This window comes from Balaenoptera acutorostrata, chromosome 9, assembly GCF_949987535.1.
Source record: "Balaenoptera acutorostrata chromosome 9, mBalAcu1.1, whole genome shotgun sequence".
Classification (NCBI taxonomy): domain Eukaryota; kingdom Metazoa; phylum Chordata; class Mammalia; order Artiodactyla; family Balaenopteridae; genus Balaenoptera; species Balaenoptera acutorostrata.
This window is the reverse complement of record NC_080072.1, coordinates 44,674,036-44,693,737: the sequence shown is the minus strand read 5'-3', so window position 1 is coordinate 44,693,737 and position 19,702 is coordinate 44,674,036. Positions and strand designations below refer to the sequence as shown.

General features: G+C 44.9%; 1 protein-coding gene across 4 annotated transcripts in view; it reads left to right on the top strand.

Annotated features, from left to right (window-relative positions):
• Nucleotides 1-836: 836 nt before the first annotated feature.
• The window catches only part of TEAD1 (TEA domain transcription factor 1), a 267,284-nt gene continuing 248,418 nt past the window's right edge, over nucleotides 837-19,702 (top strand). Inside the window, exons 1-2 of one of the 4 annotated variants that reach the window (XM_057553374.1) lie at nucleotides 837-976; nucleotides 1,581-1,724. The gene's annotated coding sequence lies outside the window, so the exon portion shown is untranslated. Of the gene's footprint in view, nucleotides 977-1,580; nucleotides 1,725-10,775; nucleotides 10,898-19,702 lie in introns of all 4 variants that reach the window. The other 3 variants (XM_057553375.1, XM_057553377.1, XM_057553371.1) reach the window with 3 other exon arrangements.

The following is a 19,702-nucleotide window of genomic DNA, read 5'->3' as shown; positions in this document are numbered from 1 at the left end:
CTGGGAATCCGGCCCCGGGAAGGCGTCCACCGCGCTTGTGAACAACTACGTGAATTTCCAGAAGAGAAACTTCTCTTCCCCACACTTGCAGACTTCCGCCGAGTCCAGGAGCGCTCCAAGCGGCCGCCCGAGCTTCCGCGTCCCGGGACAGGGAAACTGAGGCAGGGCAGGAGCGGCGCGCGCATCTCCGGCCTCGGCGGCCGCCCCAAAGAAGGAACCCAGGCTTCCAGAGTTCTCCGCGCCGCGTAGGCTCCTCCGAGGCGCCCTCCCCCCGGTCCGCCCCGCCCAGCTAGGGACAAAGCCCGGAGCCCGCGCCGGGAAGGGGCAGGGCGGCTCCCGCGCGCTCCCCGCTCCCCCGTGGGCACGAGACTCCGCCCCGCCGCCCCTCCTGAGGGAGCCCGCGCGCGCCCCAACGGCTAGGCGGCCGAGCCGGGCCCGCCCCGAATCCCCATGACGTCACCGGCGGCGGCAGGCCCCGCCCCCGGCCCCGGGCGGCAGGCCGCATGACGTCACCGAGGCCCCACCCCTCCGGAGCGAGTTCGGTCCTGGCGTTCATTTCATTCCTGTCCTCATTCCGAACATTCTTAGCATCGCTCGCGCCGTGCCGCGCCGCCCGAGCCGAGCCGAGCCTCTGCAGCCGCCGCCGCGGCCCCGCCGCCCGCCGCGGGCGCCCACCAAGCACTTTGCAGACTCGCTTCCACCCTGCGGGCCAGTCCGCGCGGCGGGGCCCGGGCTCGGGGCGGCCGCGTCCGGGGACAGGCCATGCAGTGAAGCCCCCCCACCCCGTCCACCTTTGCCCGGAGCCGCGGGCAGCAGCCCAGTACGTCCAGCCGGCCCCGGGGCAGGAGCGGTGCTAGGCGGGGGGAGGGTGGCCCAGCCCGGGGACCGGGAGCCGGGCTCCGAGCTGAAGGCGGGGGAAGCGGCGCCGAAGTTTGCCTCGGACTCGCCGGGCGCTGCGGCAGCTCCCTTCGCCGAGGTAAGTTGGCGCGCGGGGCTGATGCTGGGTGCGGGGGGCGCGCGGGGCGCCGGGGGCTGGGGGCCCGCGGCGTCCGGCACGGGCCGCTCTCTCTCTCCGGACTCTGCTTTGTGTGCGGCGGGCGGGCGGGCACGCGGAGGGCCGGGGCCGGGCCCCTGCGCCCGCCTCCCCGCGCCCCTTCAAGGTGAGCAGCCGGGCGCCGCCGCGGGAGTTGCCGGGACGCCAAGTTGGGCCGCGCGCTGCGGAGCCCGCGCGGCAACAGGCGGCCCTGGAGGCGCCAGGCCGGCCGCGCCCCCCTCGCCCCCCTCGCCCCCCTCTTGCGCCCGTCTGCCTGCCCGCGCGCACACGCACACACCCTCGGGCAGTTTCCACGTTTTTCCCGGGGAAGTCAGAAGTTAGGAGCGAGCGCGGGCGGGGAGAGCCGCCGGCGCCTCCAGGGAGCCCGAAGCCGGCCCGATCCCCCCACCGCGCCTCCCCAGCCGCCCCAGGCGCCTGGGCCCCCCGAGGCCGGCCTGGGGGCTGCGCCGAGTTGTGCTGCTGGCGGGGTTTCGCTCCTTCTTCTCAAAGATGAAAGGAGGCACGGTCGTCTTTGCCGCTTCTCCAGGACTGTTGCTGCCGCCGCCGCTGCTTCATTGCACATTCAAGTGGAAAATTTTCAGGAGTCAGCAGAAACATTGTGTCCAAAAAAGACTGAGTCGCAGTTACCACCAAACCCTGGAGGAGACTCTCCCTGGAAAACTTCCCTTCGGTAGGAAATACTGGGGGATTCATTTGTTTATTGGAAGAGAAATGATCCCCAGGAGGGGAGAAAATCAGGGTGCATTTCTGCTCTTTGTTCGTAGCAGCAACATTTGTTTTGTTCTAAAGTCCAGAGGCCCGCTTTAAAGAAAGTTCAACTTATATGAGTTTCCTTTTTTCTTTTTCTTTTAATGTGTTTTTAATTTTTTTTTAAACCGAAGCAACATTTTAAATGAGTTGAAAACAATGGAGGGGCTCACACCTCCCTTCTTTTTCTCCCACGAAAATAAATAAAATCCAGATCATAATTTTCTTTGCTTTTTAATTGTCTTTTTAAAGATTTATTTAAAGTTGAATGTCACTGTATAAAAATATTTATGAAACAATGAAATACCAGCCACCAGCATTTCTCAGGAGGCTTGTTAACTTCTCAGAAGCAAGTGGCTGCCTGTGATTTGCAGAAATGAAAATTGACCTCAGTAAGCACTGGAAACTTAGAGACAGATGATGTTCCAGGAGCGGGTAATGTAAAAAGGCCGTGTTTTAAAAACAGTGCTTTGGAGGAAGCCCAGGTCCTGGCACAGAAAGATCTGCAAAACCTATCAGATTTCAAAATATTATAGTTTAAAAAATATATGTATTAAAAATGCTACAGATATTGCAAATGAGTAGAACACTGTCAGTTCTGGACAACCACGTGTTTCTTCCTCCCTACCCTTTGCCTTGATTGTTTCTGGAAGTTTAGGTGGTCTGATGCTTGGGGTGTGCTGGGTGCCTGCAGGTGGTTACCTGAATAGACAGATCCCTTCAGGAGGAAGTGATCCCGCTGCGTTGTCCGAGCAGGGAGTGGGCTCTGTTCTCTAAAGCTTGCAGTGAATTTTGGCTGGTGTTTTATGCATGGGGGCTTGTCTGCCAGGGTAATGTGGGGTGGTTTGGGGAACAGACCTCAGGCTGTGCCAAGTGCTTCATCCTTTCACTATTGGGTTTGTGCCCTTCTGTAAATAGCAGGATCTTTGAGCCCCAAGTACATCTGAATGCTTGTAAGGGCCAGACTTAGATCCAACTTTGGTAAGAATCTTTCCTTTTTAGATGGAAATAGTAGAATCAATTACAAAGTGACTCAGGAAAGACAAATGGATTAGTTGAACCTTTGTCAACAGTGAGGTTTTGAATTGTTGATTGTTTTTTAGGGGAAAGGCTTATTTTTCTAATCTCACTATTCCCATAAATGGTCACAGATATTTTTGTTTAGTATTTCTTTCTATGTGCAATTCTGTGTTGGACTCTCAGGTTTCAGGTTTTAAACAGAGTTTACAATTCTTTTATTTGTTGTTGGTGTAAAAGAATGAGCTGATAAGCTGCATCCATTACTGGTTCTTGCCGATGGTATAAAAATGCCCATGTAGACCATTTTATTTTTACGTTAATGATTAAGTATTATTTGATTTGTAGTTTTAAGAGAATATCAGACTACCTTTCCTTCCTCCCTTCCTCCCTTCCTTCCTCCCTTCCTTCCTTCCTTCCTTCCTTCTCTCTCTTTCCTTCTTTCTTTCTTTCTTTCTCTCTTTTCTTTCTCTTTCTCTCTCTCTTTTTACAAGTTTGAAATAAAACCAGTGTGACACTTTGCCTTGACAGTAAGAGTAAAAAACTATTAAAGGAAAGAATTTTTGTGTAGATTCCTCCTCTATGTGTTTTATAAAGTAACAAATAGAACTCCATCCAGGAAACATGCCTGAGAGAGATTATTGGAGGATTTTTTTCTTCTTCTTTTCCCAAAACATAAACCAGGACTCACCATGGCATATACTTAATGAAATTTAATTTAAAGAAGGAGGACACGCTAACTTAGTTTGAGCCAGACTGAACTGAATTTCTCACCAAGAGGTGCTTCCTGGCATTGTGGTGCAGTGTGTGCCTAGGCCCCAGCAGCAAATTAATTATATGTAAGGGCTGCTGGTGGTACGGGGTTGGGGGGCAGTCTGGGGAAAAGTCAGCTTCCTCCTTTCTTCTTCTCTGCCCCTCCCCCTCTTTTGCTTTATATAGAAAGAATTCTATATTCACATACTCACTTTGGGCACTGGTACCCCCACTTTTTTTTTGGAAAAAGGACAAGCAAGTCATACGGAAAAAAATGTTCGGGTTTTTTGCTGCTTGAGTTTCAGTCATTTATAAACAATTTTGAATTTTGCTGGCTCTGACAATACAGAACAGCAAGTATAAGAGGGCATTTCTTAATGGGAAAATTTGGTGGAATATACTTGTGTTGACATGGGGATCTAGATCATATTTGTTGTCACATTTTCAGTAGAAAAATGTGTAACGGCGACAGTTCGAGAATGTAGATCCCAAATGTTAGATAGGCCTTTGGAGGAATGAGCTGTGCCGTTAACAATATTTTAAGGTTTCTTGCTTCTGAAATGGGTTGACCTGTCATACATGGCGGTGGGACAAGAGTTTGTGCACCTGTGGGGTTACTCTTCTCTCTAATCTCGTGTTATTATGTGTTAATTGTGAGCATAATTATACTGCCTGCAAATGATAATTGTAGTGTCTTATCACTCAAAAGGTTGGTGCAAATAACTGTGTGTATGATCCCATGTATGTAAAATGACCGTGCTCACATACAGACAGTAAGTAGATAACACTTTTAAGCTTGTATTTTAGGCATTTTATCTTGTTTCCAATAAAGAGATTGCGAAAGGAGAGAAAAATATTGTGGATTGAAAGCTGTGCTTAGAAGTTGGATCTGTTTAGTGATAAAACTTTTTGGGTTTTTTCCAAAGACTGAAGAATACTGGCCCGAGCAAGTGTCCAGCTTTCTCTGTAGAACTGCAAGGAAATCAGAGCCCACCTTTCTGTTGATAAATGCGGGCATTACAGCTTCCTCTTGCGAGTTCAGAGACTGGAACTGCAGAGTGCTAATGGCCTACTTCTGAACTCGGCAAGAAAAGTATATTGTAAGCTTTGACAGACTCAGGCTGTGCTGCTGGGCTATTGGGGACTGACCGATGACTGGAGTAATCTCTTACAGCTGCGTGGCGCTTTTTCTTATTTTATCTGTAGAAGCCACAGATTACACTGTGGTGTTTAAGTTAGATCCGAAGTCATGTTTGAACAGTATCAGTGATACATTTTATTTTCTTGTTCACGAAGGTGATAAAATCAAGTAATTCAGGTCCATCCTAAGCACTTAATGTTTCAGGGTTGGGCTTTTTGACAAATACAAATTTCAACCCCCTTGTATCGCAATTACTGAATACTGAAATCAGGGAAGTTTGGGGCCTTCCCTCTTCTGCGGTAGTTTGTGGGATGCTAGAATATTTGGATCTAAATACTTGGAGTGTTTTGTTTTTTTTTTGTTTTTAATTTTTATTTATTTTTTGGCTGCGTTGGGTCTTTGTTGCTGCGCGCGGGCTTTCTCTAGTTGCGGGGAGCGGGGCTACTCTCCGTTGCGGTGCGCGGGCTTCTCATTGCAGTGGCTTCTCTTGTTGCGGAGCGCGGGCTCAGTAGTTGCAGCACGTGGGCTCAGTAGTTGTGGCTCATTGGCTCTAGAGCGCAGGCTCAGTAGTTTTGGCACATGGGCTTAGTTGCTCCACGGCATGTGGGATCTTCCTGGACCAGGGCTTGAACCCATGTCCCCTGCATTGTCCCGTGGATTCTTAACCACTGTGCCACCAGGGAAGCCCATTTGGAGTGTTTCTGCATGGGTTTTTATAATTTGTTTCAAAGCTGTGGGCAGTTGAGAGTTTTCAATGTGTAAGATTGTCATCATAAGCTTCCTCGACACTCTCCCTTGTTTGAACTCACAGTGGAAATCCAACCATTTCTTCAGATACATTCGGGCTTTGTAGTGGTGCAGCATAAGAGAATTTTGAAATGTGTATTTATTTTAGTCAAAGCAAATGGGTTTTCAGGAGTGTTTCTTACTGGGTGGGTCGCTTTCAGCTCTTAAGTTCTCCTTTTGTCCACTGGCTTTTTGCATGGTTGGGAGGATTCTCTGAAAATACTTTCCATAGTCTGGGAGTCCTGCCTGGCTAACTGTGAAACCACTGGTCTCTCTTCTGATTGGATAAGGGGTGGGGGGAGTTCCTAAGAGGCCGTCTTTTCTACTTTTGTGGCAGGCCCAGGGAGGAAGGCTCTATCCTGGCTGTATTGTCACTAACCCCCCAGTATTAACTATCCTGATGCAATGCTTCCTGCCCTTTTCACATTAGTTTTTAAGGCTGTGTCCTAGGATTTCATTAATGGTTTTAGTATGAGGAGCAGGGCCCAGCATTGGAAAAGGGGTTTAAAAGAAAAAGCCAGTTTATTGATGAACAAGTTAAGCACCACCATTGTCTCCATTGGGAAATTCTGGTTGCTTTGAGGCATCTGACAGGTTTAGATGTACGTGTAAAGTGACTGAAACATTATTGGCGGGGGTAGATAAAACAATGGCGAGTGCTGTTGTTTTTACATATAAACTGAAAAACTGCTGTTAATGGTGGGAAATGTTAATTATGTGAGAACATATTGAACTTATATTCTCTGGCATGAACTTTTAAAAAAAATGCATGAACTGTGCTGCTTTTTTATAAGCACAGCTTTCTAATTATCATAATTCAGTTCAGCTCTGCTCTTGGATGGAGTTCAAGTGCAATCTCAATTTAACTTGAAAGGAGGTTTTTTTTTTTTTTTTTTTAACTGAGAATGTTTAAGAAAATTTGAAAAGTTCATCCAAGAATGTTGTCTGCTTAGGTGTGGTTAATTGGGGGGATGAAATGAGTGGCTTTCTGTAATAGTTAATTAGATCTGAATATTAGGAAAGAGGCTTTTTTTTTTTTTTGCTTTGTACTGTATCCAAACCTGCATCTTGTGCTTTTTTTCATAACCAGATGCTATGTGTTGTTGAGTTCTCTTTGAAAACCAGTGTCTTTTCCCTGATAGTAAACTAAATAGATATTCTGTTACCATCAATGATATAATCTCTGCAAAGATAGGAACCTGTTTTGAGAGAGTAGAAAGAAAGAAATGCAGACATCTTATGAATTCATTTGCCAAAAATCACTGTTAATCTTTTATACCACCCAAGACTTTAGAAGGTGATATCCTTATGTGGTCATACTTAATGGCATTTTGTAAAGGGAGTCATCTTTGACAGCATTCATTCCAGTGTCCTTTACATTTTCTATGACCTTAGTGTCTTTTCAAAAAAAAAAGAAAAAGAAAAAGTTAATGAAGCCCAGGCGCCAAATCCTCTGTGGAATCAGTTTTAATTGGAAGAAAGAACATCTTCAGCTGGACCTTACGACTTTCGTCCAGTCTGACTTCTGCTAAAATGCAGACTTCTGCCCGCGGAAACCAAATGACTTCATTTGCTCTGGCACTTAAGAGTCGAATTCACTTCCCTGGTGGTGAAATAAAAGGAGCCAAGTGTTTTAAATAGCCACTCCCCGAGGCCCGCCTGCCCGAGTGTTTTGAGAAAAGCGCATTGTCTGCTTGCAGCTCTAGCTGGGAGCTGGCCTGGCTCTCCCTCCCCCCCACCAGACAGCTCCGTTTCTGAAGTTGACATCTGGTTTTCTCTCTGTTCACCTGATGTATACCCACACACGTGCGCACATGCGGCGTGCTTGCATGTGTCCTGCAGGTAACACAGGTCTTTGACATTGAATGTGTGTGTGTTTCAAGTCACTCCTGGGATAGGGGGAGGCTCACAGCTAATAGCACAAAATAAAATGTAAACACAGTAGCCGCCCCACATGCCGCTGCTGCTGGGTTTCTGTCCGATGGTGCTTTCTGGGTAGGCGTGCCTATTGTTGTGGCAGCAACAGGCGGTAGAAGTTGGGGCACCATATGGCGGATGTGGGCCTCAGATAAGCTGTCTGGTAATTTAGCTCATCAATAGCATTTTGATATGCTTCATTTTCAGATCACCCATCACCGTGGCTGGGGGTATCTTGGGGGCTGATTCCGAAACCATTGAAACCTCTGTGAGCCTATGCTTCCTTTGGTGGAATCTCTTTCAGCCCTTTCTCCTTCGCTGCCTTTTCATTTCAAAGCTTTTGGGAGACAATGGTGGTTGGTAAGAGTTAGAAAGAGCTACATCAGCTGAGGGAACCTTCAACCCCGTCTTGAAATCTGGAATGCTTAGAAGACCTCATCAGGTATTTCCATTGACAGAAAAACAGAAAACAAGCTATTTAATAGCGTTTCATACTGGCAGAGCCAAGAAATTCCCATAATTCAAAATTTGCTTTTGTTCTAAATACTGGGAGGATAAGACCAATATGGTTCTTATTTTGACAGAATGTTTCTAGTTTTGTTGTGCATTAAAAATACCTCCCTAATTTTCTTCCACCTTTCATCAAGTGCAAAAATGATTAATATCTATGTAACTGAAAATCAGAGGAAGTATTATCTGTGATTCGGAGGCAAAAAGCAGCTTCCTTTATGACTAGGAATTCTTAAAGAGGGAAATGCTTCTAGAACATCTCTACTCAGATGTTCAGTGAAGCTGAAGCAAAACTAAAATCTCTGCCACTGGTGAATCGACCAGGGGACTCCTGCCTTGAGTTGCTAGGGCCATTTCAGGGATTCTGCACATAGTAGGTGGATTAGTGGAAATTTCATGATGTGCATGCCCATGTGCTTATCAGCCATGTGAATCTCATTCAGCAAACATTTGTGTCCCTGATGTGTGCCAGGCACTGGGGAAGCCAGGGTAAGACTGTCTGTCCCTTTCCCCACCCAGCCTCTCTGCACACTCTCAGTCTCCTTTCCAGGCCTCCCACCTTTTGAGTTTGGGGTTTCTAATTCTTGCTACACAGATCTGTTTACATGGCTAATGCAGGATGGTTCTGACTCAAACCCAGGGCAGCCTCTTTCCACGCCTGTCCTAGGGAGTCTCTGCCTCACCAGTGATTCCCGCCTGAGCATGTGCGTCACAGCCTCCATGGAGCTTTCCACAGACTGGGTATCAGCCCTGGAGCCTTAGGAGGGCTGGGATAGGTGCAGTGTTTCTGTATTTCTAAGAGACCCCAGAGTGGTGTCCACCTCTGATTGGGAATTATTACTCTAGGTATTCTAACTTTTATCCTCAGATGGAATCAGGCTAAATTTGCCTCCTAACTCTAAATGGGATTTTTCCTGTATCTGTGAGGTGATGTACCTAGGAGCATATACTGAATCTTTATGGAATTCAGTAAGATCTTTTTGGTTGGTTTTAAAGATACGGCTACACAAAAATGTGCAGGAGAAGCAATACAATGAGCAGAACCGCCTTCTCCGTGCTCAGCACACATCTGTTACCCCTTGGGAAGGTAGCAGTTGTTTCCAGATGTGATTATAGAGGTGAGCCTCAGGCTCCCTGGCAAGGGGTTTGAGGACTAATTCTTGCCTGGCTGTTTACAGAGGTAGTTTTCATTTTTGAGTGGTGGGGATCTTCACAGAGGGTCTCACGTGGTGCACCTTGATATTGCAGAGTGAGGGCATAGGAAGGGTGATCGTGACAGCATCCCAGAGATGAGCATGGTTTTGCTGCTGATAAACCATACTCAGCTTTTTATTCTTTCCTTTCTTCTCTCTTCCTTCCACCTTAGGCACTTTGAAATCTAGGGGCTCCCAGTTTTGCATAGAACTGTTACATTGAAACATTTGCAGGGGTTCCTGTGTGCCAGGGATTTGGTGATCAGCCAAGGGTGGTCAATGAATGGCCATCAGTAAAACACCCCTGCAGAGTTTCCAATTTAGCAAGGGAAACAGGCATGTGAAGAGATTAAAGAGATCATCGCAATCCAGTGGGGAAGCTGTGTTTTTCATATTTCATGAGTTCCAAGGTGCAGTTTTTTTCCCCCACATTTGAACATTTCGAAATTAGGATGTGTCCTGCAATCATGGCTGGCCAGGTGGTGGTCATGACCCATGTTGCGGTTGCGTACACTCATCACAGCCTGCAGAACAAATGCAGTGGAGAGGAAGAAAATTCCAGAGTCAGTCGCCAAGCGTTCCTAAGAATGTATTTGATGTCGCCAGTGCTCTTATTGACACAGAGGGCAGTACTGTGTGGAAAAGCTTGGATATTGATCTCTCTGAGAAGTTGTTTTAGTGTATCTTACCCACTTTTGTTTGCTTATATAGTTTCCTTTTTATATCTGCATAAGATTGCCATATGATAAAGTTTCAATATTTATAAAATACAGTTTCTAAGTGATAAGGCCGTGCTCTGGCAATGTGTTTCGCAACAGTATTTCTTAGAAATAAAATCATACTGCATTTAACAATCACTGGTGTCTTAGAGTTGATGAAATGTTGATGAAACATGTTTGCATCTCTTTCCAAAAGGATCTGGGAGATTATACATCATTGACGAGTTGCTTTGAGGGAGTGGATTGGGAAGGGGAGGGGCTTTCATTTTTACACATTTGTAGTTTTCAGGAGCATACATTTTCTTAGGTAATATCAGAATAAAGGGAAAAAAAAAATCCAGTGGGGTAAGTGCTCATGATATATCCAAAGAGTTGTGTTGCCCAGTGGTGGGGACTAAGGACACCTTTGTAGAGGAAGTGATGTTGGAATTGGGCCTTGAAGGGAAAGTGGGTTTTTTTAATTTTATTTTTTTTGCCAGATGCCGTTTTGGGATTAGAGTGGGACTAAGTTGTTAAATAAACAAACATCTCCCCCACCCCCGAAATACTCTCCAGAGTAATGAACTCAACCCTAAAATACTAATAAAGAAGTTTCATTGCCAGTCGTGAGCCAGTATAGATCTAAAACTTGGCTATGAACAGTTAATGGAAGAAGCAAAAGGGAGGGAGGGGACTGGTTGTGGGGAGCTGGAAGCTTCCTGATTCTGGTTTGGAAAAAGGCAGGATAATAACGTAGGTTTAAAAGCACAGGTTTGGAGTCGGACACACCTCAGTGGGACTCTTGGCTCAGCCACACTTGTTCTGTACCCTTGGACAAATTACTTCCTCTCTGAGCCTCAGTGACCCCATCTGTACATTTTAATAGAATGCCTCCTGTGTGCCCGACACATAATACATGCTCAGCAAACAGCAGCTTCATGTGCTGTCTTGTACACCAGGTCTCCCTGGATTTCCTGCCAGGTCAGCCTGGACGTTGACTCTCGAAGAACACCCGAGGCTGAAGCAGTTGCTAAGAAGAGCCAGACTTATGGTCTCAGGCGAATGATGAAATCCAGGAGAGGTGAGGCATCCCATAAAGTCTTAGACCATTTATCTCTTTGAACCACGCTTCCCTGATTCATAAAGTAGAGGAAATCCATCCGTAAATATGCAATATCTGAGGTCATTCCATGCCAAATGGTAGTACCAGTTAAATGGGAATGCTTCCGAAGATGGGTAGCATGGTGCACCTATATCCACTCGAAAGGAAATGTCTTCCTTAGGTTCTTGCTTGGAAGCCACTCTCCCAGCTTTGGGATTGGGTTCTGAAAGTTCTTTTCCAAGGTGGTTGTATGGAACTCATCTTTTCATAGAGAAGCTATGCTCAAGGCCCTGGACCTGTTGGTAAAGCCATTATTGAGGAATCCCTGCTGGAGTTCTGAGGGCATCAACTCTGGGTGTGAGAGAACAAGAGGCAGAGAGGTACCTCCCCCTACCTTTGCTGGCCTAATCGCACCTCTTAACCTGTTTAGAGGCAGGCTGCTTAACTTCTCTGTGCCCTTAGTTTCCTCATCTGGAAAATGGGCTGGTGTGTTACCCACTTTGAAGGGCTGTGATAATATGTAGATAAGAGCTAGCTCAGTAGGCTAGAGCTGCAGGTGTGACTGCTGTCAGACTTATCCTGTTCCTCCAAGTACTCCAAGCTCTGGAGTTAAATCTCTGCCCCTCTCATCAGATTCCTTTCTCTGGGCCTTAAATATAATTCACACTCAGTGTGAATGGCAGACCATCTCTCTGCCAGTATATTTGCATATTTTAAGAGAATGTTTGTTAGTCCAAGATGAGTGTCTTAAGTTGGGTTAGTACTGAGGTACTTCCTGGGTAGATGAGCTGAATCCTTTCTGGAAGCTGGTGGGTAGAAACCTGTGTTTTCAAAGCCAGAGGCCCTAAGCTGGTCTTGCCCCACTTGACACCCAGGAACGCTTCAGGGTGTGTCCATGTCCCCTTGTTTTCAGAGCGGGGCCACTCCCAGTGACTGGTTTGAGCAGTTAAGACTGCTTTGTGTGAGCCTGGGCTGAGGACCACCTGCATTTTTGCTCACGTCTTCTTAACCAGGGTATATAGAACTGTGTGTTAATCTGGTTTCCTAGTTTAAATTAAAAATTGAGGTTAAAAATTATTAAAGAGGGGAGTAGACTCGTTGGGAAATAAAGGCTTTTAGAGGCAGGCAGACTGATAGTTGAAGAGGGGAGAAAGGTAGATTTAAAAAAAAATGGTTTACAACCTGTGAATCTACTAAAAGTCACTGAATTATACTTTTAAAAGGGTATGTGAATTATATCTCATAGAAAAAGATGAAGCACGGTACTCCCAGCACTCCTCACACAGTGAGTACATTTGTTTTGCTGGCCAAGTGATTTAAGATTGATATTCAGAGCAGTGACCTAATAATAAGAGTTTACATCTCTGCTAGTTGACTGGTTTTAGTGCGGAGCCTAAAGGTATCCATTAGAAGTATCTACAGTGGAAGGTTTTTTTACTTAAGAAAGAATAACTTCAGTAATGTGGGATGACTTTCTCCTTAATGATAAACGTTGACCATGTTAACTGCCCGTATGGCTTACAGTTTAAACAGCCTGTGAACTAAATCATAAAAGATAAATAAACTAGGAGATCACGAGGGAGAGAGACCTGGAAGGCACGTGAGGCCACAAGTTAAGTATCGAATCTGATTTAAGTTGATTTAAGATGGGGAAAAGTTGAACCCAGCATAGGTTAATTTATACCTCGAATTTCAGGTTCTACTCTGCCCATTTCCTTCTTTTTTCTATTTTTTTAAACATCTTTATTGGAGTATAATTGCTTCACAATGGTATGTTAGTCTCTGCTGTATAACAATGTGAATCAGCTATACATATACATATATCCCCATATCCCCTCCCTCTTGCGTCTCCCTCCCCCCGCCCATTTTTTTCTTAATTTTAACTTTTAATTTATTGCTGGGTCCTCCTGCCAGATGCGCACTGTCTTCCTCGTAATAACTGTTTGTGGTAGTTTTTATCCACTTGTATTTCTAAAGGATTGTTCTCTACCATTCCTTGTGGCTGTGTAACTTCTGGCCTGGTGCAGTCCTGGTTTGGGCTGCTTGTGGCGCAGCCCTTAATCGCGCCCTCTTTTACTGTCAAAATGTCCCAGTTTGGAAGATAAGTGATATGGTCATCCTACGAATAGGAACTGTTGAGGAAACTGGCTGACTCCCTTTAATTAAGCAGAATAGAGAGAAAAATCTCAAGCAGGAGACTTTTGAGGTGCCCTGATATTGAGCTCGTAACAGTGTTATTCTTGGAGCGTCCCAGGCTGTTTCTGAGCTTCAATAGAGGGGAGTTTCAGAGAACAACTTTTCCTATAAACCTGTGCTAGTTTCAACCAAATTGTTTCAAACCCTCTGCTATTCTGTGGATCAATTCATAACGAATTAAAAAAACAATACAATGTCTCATCATTCATGGGAATGATTCAGCACTGGTTCATTTCCTTTGGGACTTGCAAAGTTCAATTTAGAAGTTTTTCCCAGTGGAATTCTGAAAGCTTTGTACTGTGTGAAATTTGGGGATTTTGGATTACAGATTTTAAAACCTGTAGTCTTGGCGCTCTTGACGTTCTTAGTTTCAAACTTGCTTATCTTTGTTGTTTGGGAGACTGTAATGATGTCCTATGATGTGCCGAAATACATTGGACCAGGTATCCACAGGGGATTGGTTCCAGGACCTCAGCAGATACCAAAATCCTCGGATGCTCAAGTCCCTTATGTAAACGGTGTAGTATTTGTATATAACCTACACACATCCTCCAGTATACTTTAAATTATCTGTATAGATTACTTATAATATCTAATACAATGTAAATGCCATGTGAATAGTTGTAAATATGGTGTAAATACTAAATGTAAATAGTTACCAGCTTGTGGCGTATTCAAGTTTTGTTTTTTTTGAACTTCCTGGGATTTTTTTTTTTTTCTAAAATATTTTCGATTCAAGGTTGGTTGAATGCGGATTTGGAACCTGTGGATACAGAGGGAAAATGGAGTGGAATCTTAGAAATTTTTAAGAAATTGTAGTACTTTGCCTAAAACCAAAAATAATTGTAATGACACTGCTCAATTCCAGGTGATTCTTTTAACAACACTATTCATTTAGTTATTTTTATCATGTGCTTTAGGCAGTAACCTGGGCAGGTGTTCAGTTTGAAAGAATGGCTTCTGGCCTTTGCTGTTGAGAATTGGGAGAACTGTTTCCTTGTTGGGGTGGTTCACTGGGAGAAGGCATTTGAGGGTCTTCCCAGGGCTGGGATCTTGGTCCCTCCACTTCCAGCTGTGTGGGTTGGATAGCCCTTGGTCTTGGCTCTCCCTGTGACCTTGGGCAAGTCACTTGAAAATCTTTGCTTTCCCTTTCTGGGAAGATGATCCAACCTGCTTTTGAGCCGAGCTTTAGATTAAAGAGAGAAAATGTGAGAGCCTTAGGCCGAAAGGTCCTGGAGCAGTGTTGTTATCTGAGTCATCCCGTCCACAACCCCACACTCCCTTCCCAAAGCGGGTTTTATGGAGGAGGAGCAGTACTGCTGAGTCTATTCCATAACTCTTCTCTCAGTTGTGCTAATTCCCAGGCCACCCTGGGAGAATTTGGATAAGAAAGGAAGGCTGACAGGCAAGGTTCTGTCTTAAGCCCATTCTTCAGCATTACCTTAATTTAAACCTGAGAGCTTTATTTGTGGTTGAAGAAAGTGAATCTCAGAGAGGTTTAGTAACCTGCCCAAGGTCACACAGCCAGTGCAATGGGGACCAAAATTTGAAGCCAATTCCTAGATCTGTGTGACTTCACGGCTGCCAGGCTAAAAAAAGACTGCATATTAAGTCACCTGTGGCATTTGAATGGTGTTTAGATTGTGACATTGAAACAAAGGTACACTTCCCCTCTTTTGGTGTATTTGTGCAGAAAAGGCAGACTACTTAACACTTTATTTTGTTTTGTGTTCTTGGTGGCCCATTTTACTCTATTTTCAAAACAAACCTGTGGCTAAGGTCCTAAGATGTTAGGTGTGACCCACTCAAGCCTTTCCTAGGGGATCTGCCCCACCCTAGTCGTTCATCTTCTTGAGAGGGGGGGCAAGATTCACCTCTCCCCTTTGGTGTCAGTCTTCAAAGACTGTGGGGACCCAGAACGCCTCACCTCTCAGACTGGTTATATGAAAATGAGAGGCTATCTGGGGGCTGGGTTGATCTAAACTGCTCTATAGGTGTGTTGGGGGCTCTGGCAAGAAGCTGATCTGGTTTGGAAGCCTGGAACTGGACCTGCCAGTTTATCTGGTTTTCCTTTGGAATGTGCTCTTGTTGGCCTGCAGGCAGAGTAAGTTAGTCCCCTCTACCACCCTGAAGGCCTGGATATGGAAATGCCTTCATGTTGGGGGTAGGGTTTTTAGGTAGAAGACCTTTGGGAGTACTTGGGAACAAGGGAGATGGGGTGAATTTCTCCCCTCCCCACCCAGGTGACCAGCTGGAAAATATGTTTTAGGCAGTGATGTGTGATGGACAGTGGCAGGGGCAGAAGGGAAAAGAGAGTTAACTGCTTTCTTCAGAGCCCTTAATAATCAGGTCTCTGAAATAGACAGCAGGGACTTTGAAATGGGATTGCTAATGGGGTTGCTACCCATCTTTGATGTCATGGTTGGTCTTTAGTGGAAGGTTGTGGGATAGTTGATACTGTCTTACTCTTGTTCACCTAATTCTGCTGACTCTGGGCCAAAAGGGGTTAGGGCACTGATGGCCAGTTTCTAGGACTTGTGCTCCTGTCTTCCCCTCCTTCCCTGTCCTGGTTTGCCCCCTTCTTAAGAGTTGTCATATATTTCCCAGTGCCTTTTGGGTACCTCTGCTGTTGGCCATTTTGGTGTTGCCCTAACGTTGTGTAGATCTCTCTCGTGCTATATATATTAAGCAAATATAAAAGCATGGCTTTGAACTCAGACCCAGGTTCCAGTCCCAGTTCTGCTTATTGGCTGAGAGGTCTTGGGGAAAATTATTTAATCTCTCTGGGCCTCTGTCTCCTTATCTGAAAAATGAAAATAAAAAGGATAAGTAAAATATGATGGAATATGGCGAATGGCCCACAGTGAGCTTCTCCATTGGTTGCCCCAACCCATTCTGAAGTCTCCTGCTTCCTCTGTCCTCCGGTTCTCTGTCCAAGATCCTGAGGGTTTTGTCCTAACCAGAATGGACCAGTCTGACAGGAGCTCATTTATTTGCTTTTCCATCTTCCTCCTTTGGGTTTAGTTTTAAGCTTTTTTCCAGCTTCCCTTCTTGCTGGATTTCCTGCTCTGTTGTTTTTCTCTCTTCAGACAATTTCCCTTTTGCTTTCATATTTTCACACACACACAGACACACACACGTGCTGTCCACTTTTTTCACCCTTTCTCCTCTGCTTTTATCACTTTGAGATCTTAAAGAGACTGCCCCTTCAGTTTCCTAGGTTTCACCAAAAATGGTCATCAGCAAAGCACCACTTCTTGATTCTGCTGTCTTTCACATTGGAGAGCATCGGATCTCTTGACTTACGGAGTTACCGGCACTTCCGGTAACTATTTTGAAAAGACATAACTCATCCTGATTCTCATTACATTTTTGAATTTGTGGAATTACATACATTTCTTCCACTTACCTGTTTGACCTTGGGCAACCTCTTTATTTTTTTTGAACCCCAGTTTCTCACCTGTAAAATGGACATAGTAGTGCCTTTCTCATGGGTTATAGTGAGGGTTAGCACGATGCCTGCCAGAGTGTCTCATTAATGTTATCTGCCGATTATAATTACGGCTGTGATTACATCACCCAGTAGCCATGACTTAGAGTGCCAAGTATCTCTTCTCTTAGCATCTTTCTGTCTTTTTGAAGGAGGGGGACAGGAGCAGTGCCTTATTTTTATTTATTTTAGATTTTCACAATTTTTATTATGAAAAGTTCAGTATAGTAGAGGGCAGTGAACGTCCCTGGACCATCATGACTTAGCAACAATCATCACCCTGTGGCCATTCTTGTTTCTTCTAAATCCCTGGTTCCTTTTCCACTAGATTATTTTGAAACAATCACAGATGTCATACCATTTTATCTGTAAAGGTTTAGTATGTATTTTAAAAATATAACTCTTTTTAAAAAACACCAACTAATATCATCACGCCAATATTTTAATAATAATTCCTTAATGTAAAATATCTAGTGGTTCTTTAGTTTTCCTTGATTGTCTCATCAGTGTTTTCCCATAGTTGGTTTGTTTAAATCAGGGTCCAGACAAGATCAAAGGTTATCTTTGGTTGTTCTGTTTCTTAAAGCTCTTTGAAGATCTCTTCCCTCCTTTATTCCCCCTTGCGGGTGATGTGTTTATAAAAGCCTGTTTCTCTTGTCCAGTTTCGCTCATTCTGGATTTTGCAGTTGCATTCTCTTAGTGCTGTTTATCATGCGCCACTATCCTCTGTATCTCCTATAAATTGGAATTTAGACCTAGAAGCTTGGTCTGTTTGAGGTTTAATGTTTTTTGTTTTTTAAGGCAGGAATATTTCATAACTAGCAAGCCACCAGGAGGCACGTGATGTCCAGTTGTCTCTTTCTTTGTGTGTTAGCCACCGATTTATGATCTCTGCCTGTATCTGTTGTTTCATATGGGCTTCGTAAACTGGTCATATTCCAGTCCTCTCATTCCTACTTCATTTATTAGCCAAAATACTCTTATAGAAACTTTCTGTCATCAATTGTTTGGTTAACCTGGCATATAGTTGTACAGAAAAGGCAGGTATGTGGTTTCTTTTGTTTGTTTGAATATCATTATGCAATCGTGGATTTAAAATTGTTGGATGTTTTTGATTCCGTGTAGTTTCCTCTTCTTACTGATGCTCAAGTTGTACAGTCTTTGGGCAGTGGGAGTTTTGGCTCCTGTGTCCTTTTGATGTGACCCTTATTGATAGCAGCTTCCTTGCTATCCTGTGTCTTGTTTTGTGTTCTTGGATTTAGAATGAACCATTTCTGCAGAGCTTGGTTTCTTTTAGTGGGAAATGCTATTTCAGAGCTACAACTTGGGTAGGGTCTCACACACCCCTTGCCCCCCTCAGAAATGGATCCCACCTATCATGTCAACTTTTTGGTCCATGATAAAAACTTTCCTTGCACGCTTGTCTCATGTTTGGCCCCTTTGGCTCTCCTCCTGCCATGTCCACTCTTGTGCTTGTCATCATGTCCTTTTCTCCCTTACGAAAAAGGCCAAACTGAAGAATTCCCCCAGGACAGTTCATGGCTTGACTCTCATCTTGAAGGCCAAAGCTCACATTAATTTAGGCTTCACAGAAGACTTTAATCATTGCTTTCAGTCCTGTCTCCCTGATGGTTTGTTCTGTGCCTTGTTTAAATAACCAGAAGGTGAGAGATTCCTTACCTTATTACCACTCTGAGCCATTCAGTCTGCAAGCTATATTTTGATGATATTGTTGGGGTCAATTTACACACATGTGTTTGAATAAATACTGGTTTTGTAAATTAAGTTTTGTACCTTTCTCTTCTAAAGTGTTTAAAATAGAATATATTTAATCTCTCACTCATTTAAAGAATTTATCACTAATACATTATTTTTATAAGCTAAAAAATTTCAAGGCTCTGTAGTTTTAGGCAGCTTTATGCACTGGAGTCCTAGATGGAACACAGCTATTCTGCTGTTGTGGGAATACAATAGTAAGCCTTTAAGTCTAAAATGAGTGTTTTTTGTTTAATGAGTCTCCTATTAGACTTATTTTTAGTAATTTCTGTCTTTGCTTTTTGGAAATTGTTTGATGCCCATGTTGGTGCATCACAGAATATGCACTTAGGCCAAAAGAAAATCTCATTTTAAATACATCTACAGTGCTCTCTTCAGAGGTTCCATTCAGGCCTGGAGTTTCAGTTTCAGTAATACTTTTTTGTTTTGTTGGTGAAACAAAGCCGTATGCGTTCACAGTCCAGCCAACACAGCCTCACAACAGAATGAGTGAGTAGTACTGAAATTATCATCATTCATGACATCCCTGAGAAATTAACCAGCATCCTGTCCTGTGAAACTTTGTATACTCATTTAATATCCCCACCACACCCCTTCCCACCGCCCCCCCCCCCTTTTTTTTTTTTTTTTTTTAAGGCAGTAAGCTTCATTTAATGGTTCCTCTGTGTTAAGGAAAGTACAGTAGAGTAGGGGTTTATTCCCTTCCCCTTCCTCCAGGGGCACAGAGAGAGGGTGAGGAGCCCTATAATTTACAGGCAGGCCTCTGTGCCCCGAGGTTAAACTCGTTTCACATCGGGAATTTTCTTTATGGTCCTGTGGCTCCCTAACACGGGGGAGGCAAGTGGTAAAAGCTACCAAAGAAAAGCTGGACTGGAGCCACTGACGTCATGTCAGTAAATCTGTTGGAGGAGCCCAGCTGGGCAGCGCCTGCCAGGCAGCCCTTGCACTTTGGCCTTGCCTGGTCAACTGGTCTTACTGCTTCTTCCATCCCCCATGGCCCCCCTCCCCTCCCTCCCCACCCCCCCCCCCCCCGCCATTTTTGTCTTCTTTTCCCCCTTCCCTCTGTGTGACTGGACTGGTGTTGAAACCTGTAAACGGTTTGAAAGCCACCCCTGAAACTGGTCCTGTTCTTAATGCCCCTAGGGGGAGGGGCAGGGAAAACCCAAGGATTGGTGGGCCAGGGAGGCTTGAAAACTTTTCGCTAGTGGGCTTTCTTGATGATGAATGAATCTATGGGGCCGTCACGGAGCGCAGCTAGAGGTGCCAGCTTCTGACTCTACTTTTAGAGAGTTTTGCTTTTCAGGACTGATGTGCGTGCGTGC